Source organism: Acinonyx jubatus, chromosome X (genome assembly GCF_027475565.1).
Source record: "Acinonyx jubatus isolate Ajub_Pintada_27869175 chromosome X, VMU_Ajub_asm_v1.0, whole genome shotgun sequence".
Lineage (NCBI taxonomy): Eukaryota > Metazoa > Chordata > Mammalia > Carnivora > Felidae > Acinonyx > Acinonyx jubatus.
In genome coordinates this window covers 16,864,707-16,878,546 of record NC_069389.1, presented here as the reverse complement: position 1 = coordinate 16,878,546, position 13,840 = coordinate 16,864,707, and the positions used below count along the sequence as shown (strand labels likewise).

Sequence of the window (13,840 nt, the reverse complement as noted above, 5' to 3'; positions counted from 1 at the left end):
CTATGAGCCTGTTGCTTTGCCTATATTATCTAATTTAATATTAACAGTTGTGAGCAATAGATATTGCTTAGTCAGTTTGAGCTTCTATAACAAAATATCACAGACTGGGTGACTTATAAACAGTAGAATTTTTTTCTCACAGTTCTAGAGGTCAGAAGTGTCAGCATAGTCAGATTCTAGTGAAGGCCCTCTTTTGAATTACAGACTGTCAATTTCTTGCTATGTCCTCACATGGTAGAAGAGTCTAGAGAGCTTTGTGGGGGTCTCTTTTATAAGAGTACTAATTCTATTCATGAGAGCTCTGCCCTCATGAATTAAATAATTCCCAAAGGCCCTCCCTCCAAATAGCATTACCTTGGGGGTTAGGATTTCAACATATGAATTTTGGGGGATACAAACATTCAGTCCATAGCAGGTATGATTATCCTCATTTTAGAGATGAATAAATTAAGGCTTAATATGCTAAGGTAATTCAGCCCAGGTTAAAGATATAAATGGCAGAGCTGGGATTTGAACCCAGGTCTTATCAGATTTAATCCATAGGGAAAGGAGGTCACTATGCTAAGTGAAATAATTCAGTCAGAGAAAGACAAATACCATATGATTTCACTCATATGTGGAATTTAAGATACAAAACAGATGACATAAGTGGAAGGAAACAAAAATAAGATCAAAACAGAGAGGGAGACAAACCATAAGAGACTCTTAAATACAGAGAACAAACTGAGGGTTGTTGGAGGGGTGTTCGGTGGGGGGATGAGCTAAGGGGCATTAAGGAGGGCACTTGTTGGGATCAGTACTGCATGTTATAAGTAAGTGATGAATCACTAAATTCTATTCCTGAAATCATTATTACACTATATGTTAACTAACTTGGATGTAAATTTAAAAAATAATTTAAAGCTCAGGAAAACTCTTTATTGCTTCTGTTTCCTCTATTTAGAAATGGATATTGTTATATTACTTTTATTTGGGGGGCAATTATTTCTATTTTGTTTCCTTACTTTTTAGTAAACTTCTCTTTGAAAGTATTAGTCTACCTCTTCTATGCTGAAGTGGAGGAAGAATAAATATTTTCATTTTATTTCAGTTGTAAGGAGAAGTAAGTGCTCAGCCGCGAATGTGACTGTCCCACTCAGCCCAGCCATCATTATTCTGAAGCTCATTATTGTGCCGACCTTGTAAGGTTTGGTTTTATTAAGGAATGCCATTCATTATTGAGGACATATAGCAAAAATAGATTCTGAGGAGTTAAATATAGAAAGTTTAGGTCATCATCTGGATGTCAGAATCATAAAGAAAATGACAATGATAAACTGTCAGAACAGGAAGAAATCTCAAATACTACCCTGTTCACTTGATTTTACAGATGAAAGACCTGAGACCCAGAGGTTAAGTAATGTTCCTGAGGTCACACTAAAGTAGTGCAGAATAAAGACAGAGTCAAATCACGTGATTAAAGTTCTTTTTCTATCCATAACTACTGAGAAGTTGTGCCCAAATTTTGTTTTCTCAAATTCCTACTCTAACTCCCTGAGACCATAATTCTTTTAATGTTTCTAATTGTCGAGTGGGCCACTTAAATACTGGTCTCTTCTTTTGCTCTGTTGCTAGATTCAAAACTGGGAAAGTTCTAAGAAAAAAAGGTATAAGATAGGTAATATTTCTCACATACCTTTTCAGTGTTTTCCTTATTTCATCCTTTTCATTTCTTACCCTCAAAGATGTGTTTTCCATTGTTGGTTGAAGGGTTTATGTCTAAAGGAATCTATATCTGTTATGTATTATGGCAATTTTAGAACATGGTTAAGGCCCTCTTCCAGCTTGCAAACTGCTGACTTCTTGATATGTTCTCACCTGGTGGAAGGGGCTAGGGAATTCTGTGGGGTGTTTTTTAAATAAGAGTACTGATTCCACTCATGAGAGCTCCAACTAATATTGAAGCTCTTTGATACTTCTCAAGAAGCAAAGTCTAAATCCCCTATCATTGAATATAGGCTCTGGGAATGCTTGATAGCTTGGGCCAATTTCTGGATTTAGGCATTAAAAACTCACAGCTTTTACTTTCTGTTTCTTGAGATGCTCATTCTTGGAATGTAGCCACCATGTGTGAGGAAGCTGGCAGACCTAAGGAGAGGTACATGTGGAAAGACCCTAATGAGCTGCAGCTGGCAGCCAGTACTAACTTGCCAGTCATGTGAGTAAGTCTCTTGGAAGTGGGTGTTCCAGCCCCATTCAAGCTGCTCCATATGGAGGAGAGATGAGTCTTCCCTGCAGAGCTCTGCCCAAATTGCTAATCTATGAGCAAATAAATGGTTGTTGCTGTTGCAAGCCACTAAATTTTGTTTTGTTTTATAGTAATAGTGGGGATTACAAAGTAAAAGATAACTAGAACAAGTACTTCCATAAAAATGCTATGTAACAGTGGTGCCTGCATGGCTCAGTCTGTTAAGTGTCCAGCCAGCTCAGGTCATGATCTCATGGCTCATGGGTTTGAGCCCTGCATCAGGCTTTGGCTGACAGCTCAGAGCCTGGAGCCGGCCTCAGATTCTGGGTCTCCCTCTCTCTCTGCCCCTCCCCTGGGCAGAGATGCTCTGTCTGTATCTCTCTAAAAAATAAATAAACATTAAAAAACAATTTTTTAAAATGCTTGGTAACAGACCACCCAAAAACTCATGGGCCTCAAATAGCATTCCTTTGTTTTTACAGATCTTTGGGTCACCTAGATCAGCTCCACTTCATGTTCACTCTTTTTGGGGACCAATCTGAGCGGTTCTACCCTCTCCCCCCCCCCCCCGCCCCCGGACAAGCTATTTTCATAGGATGGAAGAATTATAAGAGGGCAAGCAAGAGATTCAAAGTCACTCAAGTTTGAGGCTCAGAACTGGCCACTGTGGTTTCTGCCAACATGCCATTGGCCAAAAACAAGTCACTTAAGTCAAGCAGTGAGGAAATACACTTTGTCCCTATAATCAGAGGAACTCCAAAGGCACAAAGCAAAGATGTGATACAAGGAGTGAGTAATTGGGACTAATTGTGCAATCTCCCACAGCATCTAAGTAGAACTGAACAACTTTGGAATGGCCTGAAAATATCTCAACTTTAAAACATAAATAGATTCTCTGAAATCTACTATCAGATGTTTTGCTGATTTTAGAAAATTTAAGAATAAAATAAAAATTAACTCAAGAAAGGGAGAAAAGGGGCTCAAATGCACATTGTTTTAACCTTGAGTGGGCTGAGAAAAATACTTAATAAGAATTAGCTACTGAAAAAACATGATTGTCTTTTTTCCTGCCTATACTGCTCTCTATGATATATTCTGGAGATTAATACCTTTGCTTTTGCAAAGTAGATTCTTTCAGAGTAAGTGGTTATTGTATTCCCAGTAAAATCATGAATTTCCCATGAGGATAAAAATACTATCTTTAGGGAGCAGTAGGAAGATATAGCATTCTTCATTGCCTCTCCATAGATATTGAAGATTAAATTGGGAAGCTAGTTTATAGTATGTGAATGTTCCTTTTTAGAGAATATGATTTGCGGTAATATCAGAAGATAATAAATTATCAGAAGATAATAAAAACTACTGATGGATCTGTGGTAGATTTGTAACTTAGCTAACCTGCAACTACATATCCTAGAATTACCTTCTCTACATAGTTTTTGGTTAACATGGGCCACAGGAGACATTTTGGGTAAGATCTGGGTGGTGGAAGTGAAGCAAAATCCATATTCTTTTTTTATACCTGGAAGGACAGTGCAGGATTACTGATGCTGTTGTAATTCCCACATGCTGTTGGTGATGTGCTAGCTCACCCTGTTGGTATGGGGCAGCAGCTGGACCCACAGCTGCTCTTATTCCTGCCAGACCCTCTACAGCTTCTCCAACTCCTATGCCAATACATGCACCTTTCTGGGGTGGCAATCAGTTCTGTAGAGCTCCAACTGTATCTTCAGCTTCTCTGACTACTGTGTCAAATCCATGTTTAGCTTTGTAATGAAGGGTGCCAGGTTCTCCATTGTCACTGCACCACTGAACTGGAGCCTTGGGGGCACTTAGACTCATACAAGTTCTAGCTTGTCCTTGAATCCATCTTTTCTCTCCAACTGCCTATCCTGCTGACTTTAGATCCAGGGCCTGGTACAGAAACAACAGCCACACAAAAACTATTTAATCCACTTCTTTGATTGTATGAGGTCAAATTCCTATAATAAATCTTTTCTTTTTATGTAATTGCTTATGGTTTTGCTTCTCTGATCAAATCCCAAAATATTCAAGGACCTTATGTAAAACTCAACATGATTTATCTTTCATAATATTTTTTTCCAAATACCCAAATACTTTAGTCTATGGTAAATACTTACTAGATGCCAGGCACTGTGGTAGGCCCTGAGGGAAACAAGATGAATAAGGAAGATGATTCCTATACCAGGAAGCTCAGTCTGGGCCCTGTATATATTGCTAAATTGTGTAAAGGAACTAATAAACACATTTCAATATAAAGATTGTTATATTTAAAGAATGTCATTATTCAACTCCTAGAACAAATCTGGGGGCTCCAGTGATTTGTCTGTAACCTGTAACATGTGCCTGGCTACAGTAGAGTTGCCTGATGACATCTGTGTATAACAGTAGGGGATAGGGTAACATGGCCATTATCTGCTATGACGTCCTAGTGACATGTTGCAGTCTTAAGTAGCCTGGAAATGGTGAAACAAATTTTTCCCAAGTCTAGAGCATAATAATAGAAACTATATGAAAGTAGTATTGCTAATAAAATAGTCTAGGTTGAGAGGTCAGAAATCCAGTTTTCTCACTGGAGCAAAGAAAACAATTCTAGGTATTAAGGGTCTCATGGCAGAGAGATGAGGGGCTGTGCATGCTTCAGGCTATGGTGAAGTTTAGCACCAAACTTAGTGCCCCTGGAGGAGACAGATGCCACATAACTTACCCTACCAGGGCATGAGGAAACTGCAATAATACTATTTGCTGTAGCAGTGTTTTTTGTACACATATTTCTGAATGCTAAAATGGCCTCATAGTTGGTTAAATATATTATGCCCCATCCATGCCATGTCATACTGTGGAGCCATAAAAAAAGAATGAGGTATGTGTGTATGGACTAATGATGGAAAAAGGTCTTAAGCCAGTCAAAGAAGGAGCCAACTGTGGATAGCATGCTACCATTTGGGTTTATAAAGACATAAAAATAGGGTCACCTGGGTGGCTCACAGTTCATTAAGCATCTGACTTCGGCTCAGGTCATGATCTCACAGTCCATGAGTTCAAGCCCCACATCAGGCTTTCTGGTGTCGGCACAGAACCCGCTTTGGCTCTTCTATACCCCTCGTTCCCCCCTGTCAAAAATAAATACACATTTAAAAAAAGAAATAAAAATAGCCTGTATACATAGTTGCTTGTATAAGTATTGAATATCTTTAGAAGGATTCAGAAAACCTAATAACATTAGTTGCATCTAAAGGGGAGAACAGGTAGGCTGCGGGACAAGAGTAAGAGAGAGACTTTTAACCAAATACTCTTGTACCATTTTCATTTCGTGCCATGTGAAATTTAGTAACCATCCAATAAATAAATACATACATACATAAATACATAAACCAAGCCAAATGTAAAACTTAGAGGGAAAATGACCAGGTGAACATAAAGGGCATTTGGAATGTAACTCACCCTTCTTGGGAGCCGCACAGAGAGAACTGGTACTGGGGAGGGTGAGAATATATCCACTGGCCCTGCTACTTACTGCAGCATTTGTCCAAGTGCCATGTGCAGGGAAATTAGGGCTTGAGAAAGACCTTGCAAACAATATGTCATTGATACAGTCTGGGGTGAGGAGGTCAAGGGTAATTATCTACAGTAGAGACCATTACAAAGGACATAGCTACTTATTTGGTAGAGCTAATGGCTCCTCTTAACAATGGACAAGTTCCCCAACTTCATAAGGAAACTGGAAGCTTGGGAGGTCTTTTTCAAGGACTACCCCATTCACCTACCACCTAAACTATCAGAAACAAACAAAACAAAACAAAACAAAACCAAGAATCCAAACATTCTGGAGAGACGCTAAGGGGTAAGTGCTGAACTAAAAACTCCTGCCTGCTAAGAGCTAAGAACAGAGCTATTTGTTAACCACCTCAGGAGCACACTCAGTTAGCAGAACATAGCCTTGTATGACAGAGCCTCAGGGCTTAAAAACATTATTGAAGGAGAGAATCCTGTTAGAACCTTCTGGGGACTGGTTCAGACACTCCCACGTCACAGTGCATTCCTCAGAGAGTGCAGTTCCCATCTCTTTTAGGAGAAATCAGCTTATCCATTTGTTTTCTCAATCACAGGTATTTCCACCTTCATATCTGTCAAGTCAGCAACACAGAAATTCCAAAGGCAGGTCCCTTTTCATCTGGAAGAGAGAGAGGCAGCCAACATCCTCAGTCTCCCTTCATAAAACCCCCTAGGCCCCAGAGTCTAGAAAGTACATATATTTTAGCAGAAAATTCTCAGCTCACTCCTGTCAGGATTGCAGTCTTGGTGTCTGTCATTATGCATACTTGAAAGGTTCATAAGGAAAGGGGAGATGAAAGGATTTAGGACCCTCAGGCACATCAGAAGTTATCCCACCTCAATTAGCTTTTCCTACACCCTGTCACCAGGTTTAAGGGGAACATGAAAGGAAACTGCAACTGCAGGATGCCCCTTTGCCCATCCCCCTCGCTGTCCAACCTACTTTTTATCTCTTGCCCTAAAAAATAAATAGGACAGCGTGAGGCTAGAGGGAGAAAAGAGTGGCTGGGTCACAAACCTCATTTTCCACCTCCACTCTGTTGCTCTCCTGTTTTAAGACCATCTTTACCTGAACATTACTCCCCTGCATTCATAATCTTTCTTTTAAGAGATCCAGAGTTTATGTTCCCAAGTCAGAATAAAATACTGAGGGCAGACAATGCTCTGTAATGCAAAACACATCAACCTTCTTTTCAGACCATGGCTTTATATAATTATAATATGTTTGAGCTTAAGGAGAACTTAGACATCATCTTTTTTCAAATCTCTCATTTGCAGGCAACTGAAACCCAGAAAAGTTAATTGACCTATCCAAGCTAGTTGCTGACCCAGTACCAGGAGGGAGCTTGTCTGACTCCTGTCCAGGATATTTATCAATAGACTTCAAGGTTAGAATTATATTTTTTATTCTTTTTTATGCTGCATTCCTTATGCTGAGTTTTGAGCATGTTATAATAACACTCCATATTGAGAAGTCACTTATATAATTGTATCAACTGTCCATAGCACAGTTAAGTTTCAGAAAGCAATTCAAAAGGATCAAACTGCAAAAACTGCCTTTCAGTCTATATACTGTTTATTCACTTCATATATAGGAAAGGTCCTCAAGCCTTCATTCAAAGTCTATGTACTCTAACTTGGCACACAGTCCTAATGAGTTTGGTATTTGGTTTTTTTATTCACTTATTCAGTAAACATCCATTGAACCCCAGGCACTGTTCTTGGAGGGTAAGGATTCAAAGATAAGTAAGGCACCGCCTTGGAGCTCACATTCTAGAACTGTAAGCCTACAATTCCAAGACAATGTGCTTGTATGGAGGTTGGCGCAGGTGCTAGGAGGCCAGGCAGTCTAGCCTGGGAGAGTCAGTAGACCTTACAAAGCAGGTGAAGTCTGCACTGGGACTGGTCAGGGAAGTAGGTGTTTATTTGTTAAGACAAGGAAAGAAGGATATTCTAGGCAAAAGGAACAGCATGGAAAAGGTAATGGACAGGGCAGAATGTCATGTCTTCCAGAAAGTGCATATTTTCTATGACTGGAGCATAGGGTAAGTTTAAGGAGAAGTAGGCTTAATACCACTCCCAGGAGTTTTTTATAGCCAAGTAACCAAGTTCTGACCAGTGGCTGTAAATGAAAGTGGTATGTAAAACTTCTAGGCTGAATTCTTAATGGAATCAATTCAGCCCTGAAGTACTCTCATTTACATGCAAGAAAAATAAACTTCTATTTTATCTAAGCCTCTGTTCCTTTGGGTTGCTGTCACTCATAGCCACAATAAATTTTAATACAGATAATCAAGCAGATGGTGGTAGTATGGATTGAGAAAGTAAATGAAAGGAATAAGAAATTTGGGAGAGGGGAAGACTATAAATTTGGATAGTTTGATGTTGAATTGAATATAGAACTTCAAGATAGAGATATAAAGCCAACAGTCAGCTCTATAATCTGGAACTAGGAGAGAGATTTGGGATGGAGACCCAAACTTGAGAATGGCCAGTATGGAGGTAGCAGAAAAGCCATGGGTACAATTTTGAGTGAAAAGTGAATGACCAAGAAAATAGACACAACTAGAGATAAGAGAAGTCAATGTAGTAAAAAGGGAGAGTGTGTGTTCTCTGGACACAGAAGCAAAGCCAGAGTTATAGACAATGTGCTTACGCCAAGCTGGAACAGCTTGCATGCATTTAGTGGACTATACTGATTTCACAAGGCCAGAATGGAACACAGATAGGGCATAGGCCAATGGTCACTATACAAGCTTACATGCTGTTGATGGAAGAACATTTAAAGGTGTGGTCTGAGTACTTAGAAGAGCACAGTAACTAGCAGATTATCTGACCTACCAGGAAACAAGGAACAATCAAGATATGAAGGTACAGTATTAAGAGACCCTACATCATGAGTAGTTTTATACAATAACATGACCCCTAGCATGGTAGCTATCTATCCTCTGCTTTGTTAAAATATCCTTGTGAGGAAGGCAGATATCTGCTAGAAGGCCAGTGTATCTCTTCAGAGTAGGGCAGACCCCTTTAGAAGCAATAGTTAACAATGTTTTGATTCTCTTCAGAGTTCTATTTGGCGTAGTAACTGGCCTTGTCCTGTGAGAGGAGAAAAAGAGAGGAGAATAAGAGAAGGTTGGAGGGAAGGAGAAAGAGCAAGAGTGAGCAAATACTTACTTGGAGCACTAAGTAGTCGTATAGTTATTGTAGTATACATAGAATTCCTGTCATCTAGAATGTTTTGTCCTTGTTACCAAAATGTTTCCATTCTTTCAAGATCCATCTCACATTTATCATCTCCACACAGACTTCTCAAGTCATCCTGTCCCACATTGATGTCACATTCATAAAAATTCAAACAGCACTTCTACCTCATTAGTACTAAGCAAGCAATCATTTAATTATGTACCTATTTTGAATTGTATTCTATGTGAAATCTTGTCTTTCTGAATAAATTACATACTTCTTGAGAAGGATTACATTGTACATGGCATCTATATCCTTTACATGTTGCATTTATAGTAAGTATAGAGATACTGGATGATGAAATGGAACCAAAGGAGCATATGAGTTGTGTAAAATGTCATGTCACACTTTGCTAGGAACAGAATCTCATGGTGGTTCTTTAACCAGTAGTAGGTACACATCATGCTCCTTGTTCTTCTTGTTTAATGTATATGTTAGAAAATAGTTAAATAATCATGCAGAAGTGTATGAGTCCTCACCCCATAGCAACATGAGGGGACAGTTGCTTATCCACTGGATAGTTTACAGTGTTGACCTTTTGGCTTCTAAAACTTTTTCATGTTTTTGGTGAAGTAATTTGTCTCAGTTAGTTGAAACAGTTTAAAAGTTTATTTCATTTTTTAAATCCAGAAGTAGGGAAATGGCTCAGATTTCCTTGTAATAACTATTAGACATAATTTGAATCCTCCCACGCAGAATGGAGCTGAGACTTGGTGTCTGAAAATTTCTATGTAAATCCTGAAGCTCCTAGCGGATACTCTGACCAAAGCAATGAGGATTATGGCCAAGGTGCACTGACTTCTCAGGCCCTGCCACAATGAAGGTAGAGATGCACCTTCAGTCCTCTCTTACTAATAAGTCATTGACCAAACGGTAGACTCTGTTTAACTGTAGAGATAGACCAGGTTTTTAGATAGAGTGTATACAAAGACAAAAGCCCAACCCTAATGATTTCAGAATGGAGTATAGAAAAAATAGAATTCCAATAACACAAACAACAAAGACAAAAATGAGTTCCAGATTCAATAACTATTAATCTTAGGTTTGGGAACAAGAACCACCTGATCTTACAGAGGTGTAAACAGTTGGAAATAACAATAGCTGCTTTTATTGAGCTGAAGTGCCAGGTACTATGCATTGCTCTTTAAGTAAATTATCTGTAATCCATAACAATCCTACAGAAGTATTATTGTCTCCATTGTATGGTTTTAAAAACACAGTCAAAAGGATGCTAAGTAAACTGCTTAAGGTTGCAATGCTATTAAAGGGAGAGAACTGGGATAGAAGCCCATGTCCATCTGAAGCTAAATCTCATGTTTTATCCATATCCCTATATGTCTGCTGAATTTCTGTACAATGACTTAGTTTACAAAGAACTTCCATGTATATTATTTCATCTGATCATTACGTATGACAGGTTATTGTTATATCCACTTTGCAAATAAGGAAAAAATGAGAGTAAGTCACTGAATATGGTTAAGCCTTAGTTTCTTCTGCTGTAAAATGGGATAGTAATGCACACTTTGGGTTGTTACTGGGGACTAGACATGTTTACAATGTCTAATTAGTAGTCCATAGTCATTGCACAATAAATACTAGCTCTCTTATTGTTATTATCATTGGCAAAGTTATGAATTTCCCAGATCACCCAGCTTAAAGATGACACATCCAGGACTTGTGCAAATTTTCAGATCCTATCCCAGTGATTCATCTATGGATCTATGGCTGAGTCCAACAAAGCCTTGGGAGGATATCTCTCCAGGTCTACATTTATGCCAGACAAGCAGCACAAGGTGTAGGCAGGAACCAGTCATCTAAAAATCCTTACTCTGCAATTATTTCGACCTTGGCTACACATGAGAATCATCTGAGAGTTTTTTAGAAATCCTGATGCCCTTGCCACACCCTAGACCTATGACATCAGCATCATTGATGGTAGGACTCAGGCATTAGTAATTTTTGCAGTTCCCAATGTGCAGCTAGAATTGAGAACCATCAACCTAGAGAAAACCATGGCCAAAGATTTGTTCATCATGAGATGTTCCTGACTCCCAATGGCCTTGTCATCCACATGCAGCCTCACATTATAACATCTTAGCTACACATTATGCTCTGAACGTGGAAGATACTTTCTTCTTTACAAGCCCATCAGAATACAAAGAAACAGTCCAAGCAAAGACCATCCCCATTTTCCTTATGAGAAATCTTATACCTACAGACATAATTTGGATTATCCAAGACTGAAATATAGACAAGTAAAGTTTTGCTCTTGGGGAAAAACCCACAAACCAGCCAAGGCTCCTTTATTTCAGACCTAAAGAAAATGAAATCAGAAGTATTTTTTCCAATGGAGAGTGAAAATACACAGGCCTGGAGGGAATAATAGAGGAAAGTCAGTATGAATTTAGCATCAGTTTAGAAAGACTAATGACTTGTTTGCTGATTCTAACTTCCTTGACTGTCCATTAACCCAGTTTTTAGACTATGTATTTTCTAAAGATAAGAACCATGTCTATTTCTCATCAGACACTGGATTTGCAAAACAAAACAAAATAAAACAAACACCCCTCCCCCAAAATTGGATCAAAAGAGGTATTGGGTGAGGCTACTAAAATATGACACATTTCATGAGCATGGGACAACCATCCCAATCACTGTGTAAAATATTCCCAGTTCCCAATTACGAGAGACTTTTAGGGAAGGCCTGTACTATTATTGCCTGTTTTTTCCTAATCCACAGTAATTTCAGTTGTATCTTTCTCCACCTAATTCTTTGAGGGCTATTGGCACCTTTTTCTCTTAGATTGGAAGCTGTTGAATCTAAAGTATAGGCCTTTGTCAATTGACGTCAAATTGTTTTATACTTATTTGAGAGTCATGCTGTTCATTTAATTTTTAAATGTCCTGAAATATCAGGTGTGCAATTTGCAGTGGAAATGTAACAATAGACCGTTGTTTTCTAATGGTATTTCAACAGAGATGAAACTAGAGGGATAATTCTGGCTCTCTAAGTCATTAAGAATATAGAACATTCTGGTTCCAAAAAGGTTCCTAACAAGAATTATGTCGCAAATAAGTAAAGAAAAAATACAGGTATTCAGTTATCATAACTACTTACTCCACAGAAAGATGCAAGTTATAGATTTTGGTGAAGAATGTATTTTTTTAACTTAGATAAATAAATCATGATCTTGTTTTGTTTAAGAAGAGATTTTTCCCTATTGAAGAAAACAAAATATGTTTGGTTTGTAGTTTACTGGAAAAACCTATCCAGATCATTTATTGAAAATAAGCATATAAAATTTACCAGTATCCAAACAAGGCAAAACTCTGCTTTTATTTTTTAAAATTACTGGGGATGGGGATATATTTATGTGTATGGAGGGAGGATGTCATATTTACTAGAAGGAAAATGTTATCTTAAGACAGAACAAGAAATTAACTGAAACCTTTACAGTACACATAAGTCATGTTTGGCCCAGGGCAACTGACAATTTATAAAGTTAACCTATAAATCTTTTCATTCTTAGAATCCCTTCAAAGTTTAAACTGGTTGTATATAACCATCCAAAGCCAGTAGTTTTTTTTTTCTTTTTGTTGTGATTTTCTACCTTCATTCATTAATGATGACAACAAAAAAAACAATAAAGAAAATTAAATGCATGATTCTGGATGCATTTATTTTTACAGTGTAAAGATATCTGAAATCAATGCCTGAAGGAAGGAAATTCATTTGCCTAACGTAATGTGTGGGAAGTGTCTCCACTCTACATCTGTTTGTTCTTCAACAAGACACTCTTAGTCCTATTTAGAGAGCTATGGTCACATCCATTAAATAAGACCAGTTATAAATATCAAGCAACCCCTTCTCCCTCTTCACCTGCTTCATTCCCCATTATTTAAGAGCAAATGTCACAGGACAGCTTGTGGTTAAAATGCATGTGAGACTGTACCATAATCCATGAGAACATAAAGATCTAGCTTTATGAGTTACATACCTGTTTGATACCATTTGGCTGAAAAAAACCCATCCTTTTAGCTATATTTCTTCAGTCTTTCAAGGTAGCTCATTAAGTGGAAAATGCTTCTTAGATCTTTAGTTAAGATCCCAGCTACCACAATTCTCACCCCAAAAGGCCTTGAGGCAGTTCCTACTCATGTACCAGGAACATGAGCTCCACAGAGTGAGGGTTCTTTTCTGAAGATGGGACATCAAATGCTCCTGGAAGAATGAGGAGGAGTTCTTCACTGAGAAAATCATCTGTGTTGACAAGAATTGTAGATTTGTTCAGTGTCAACTTAGCTAGGCTGGAACTACATCTCTCCAGAATTTCCTTCCCTGTGTGGTTCTGCATTAGGGTGGGCACAAGAGACATTTTATATCAGATTAGGAAAATGCAAATGAAGCAGACCCATCTTCTTATCCTGAAAGATCAGTATAGTGTGCAAGGTGTTGTTGCAGGTCACACAGGTTCTCTCTCTCTCTCTCTCTTTTTAATGTTTCATGTATTTTTGAGAGAGAGAGAGTGGGGGAGGAGCAGAGAGAGAGGGAGACAGAGGATCCAAAGTGGGATCTGCACTGAAAGCAGAGATCCTGATGTGGGGCTTGAACTCATGAACTATGAGATCGTTACCTGAGCCTAAGTTGGATGCTTAACCAACTGAGCCACCCAGCCACTCCCACACAGGTTCTCTCTTATCTGCCTCACCCTGTTGATGTGAGGCAGTAGCTGAGCTCACAGATTCTCTAGCTCCTGACTTGTATGGCTTTTCCAACTCCTGGGACAGTTG

The 13,840-nt window shown here is 38.6% G+C and overlaps 1 protein-coding gene across 1 annotated transcript in view; it reads left to right on the top strand.

Annotated features, from left to right (window-relative positions):
* LOC113597689 (uncharacterized) overlaps positions 1 to 13,535 on the top strand; it is a 385,156-nt gene extending 371,621 nt beyond the window's left edge. Inside the window, exon 4 of the transcript XR_008290045.1 lies at positions 7,082 to 13,535. The gene's annotated coding sequence lies outside the window, so the exon portion shown is untranslated. The remainder of the gene's footprint in view (positions 1 to 7,081) is intronic.
* The last annotated feature ends 305 nt before the right edge of the window (positions 13,536 to 13,840 follow it).